At 42.5% G+C, this 901-nt stretch overlaps 1 non-coding gene across 1 annotated transcript; it reads left to right on the top strand.

Moving 5' to 3' along the window:
- The first annotated feature begins 343 nt into the window (after positions 1 to 343).
- Positions 344 to 472, top strand: LOC111724920. Its single transcript, XR_002773128.1, has one exon. It is a non-coding gene; the product is annotated as a small nucleolar RNA SNORA11 (small nucleolar RNA).
- The last annotated feature ends 429 nt before the right edge of the window (positions 473 to 901 follow it).

The following is a 901-nucleotide window of genomic DNA, read 5'->3' as shown; positions in this document are numbered from 1 at the left end:
TTACTCTATATATGCATATAATACAAGTGAGCTCAGACAAGTTTGTGACCTATCCTAGAAAAAGTGCTCCACACCTCATTGCTGAATATAATTACAGTCACCTTCAAAGTCCTCCCCTTGGGAAGCTCTGCACTGACGCTGGTGCCTAGTCTACCCTTCAAAGCAGTTTGGGAACTCTTAGTGGACTGGCTGCCAGAGCTGTTGTCTTACAAGGTCTGACAGTGAAGATCATGAACTCATCCTGGAAAATGTGCTTTGAGGTGTGGACTAGGTGCTGGATTCGGTGCACAGCTTCCCAAGGCAAGGACTTCCAAGGAGATCACAGTGAAATTCAGCATGAAGAGGGGTATGCTCAGAGCAAGGGGCCTAAAGAATGGCTCCTCTGTTTATAACATGCCCAACAGGAAACTGGGATCATTGTGATGAGGGGCACAGAACTTGTGGCCTCTCTATCAACAAATTCCCTACATGTAAAGAAGAAGAAAAAAACGATAAAATGTATGTGGCGGATGTATGGGTGATGACTGTATAATTCTTTCAACTGTACTGTATGTTTTTAAAATTGCCTAATACATCCTTTTTAGTAAAGCATCACAAGAATGGAGAAGAATCCAATGTACTCAATCCTAATATGAAGCCAGTAGACGATCTAATACATAAAAGAAAAACTCAAATCAATTTTGGTGGGGGGGGGCAGTGGAATGAGGGAGAGGGGAGAAAGGAGGGAGATGGGAGGCGGGAGGGAGATGGGAAGCTTATGGTGTATGGCACAACTCTTGGGGGCAGGACACAGTTATAAGAGGGGCTTTATCTAACAAATGCAATCAGTGTAACCTAATTCTTTGTACCCTCAATGAACCTGATACAATAAAAAGAAATTGCCTAATAAAATATTGAAAAA

Source organism: Otolemur garnettii, unplaced genomic scaffold (assembly GCF_000181295.1).
Source record: "Otolemur garnettii isolate 467f Iridium unplaced genomic scaffold, OtoGar3 scaffold00028, whole genome shotgun sequence".
In the NCBI taxonomy this organism is placed as follows: domain Eukaryota; kingdom Metazoa; phylum Chordata; class Mammalia; order Primates; family Galagidae; genus Otolemur; species Otolemur garnettii.
Note: the sequence above shows the minus strand (reverse complement) of the source record. Positions and strands in the feature narration are given on the sequence as shown.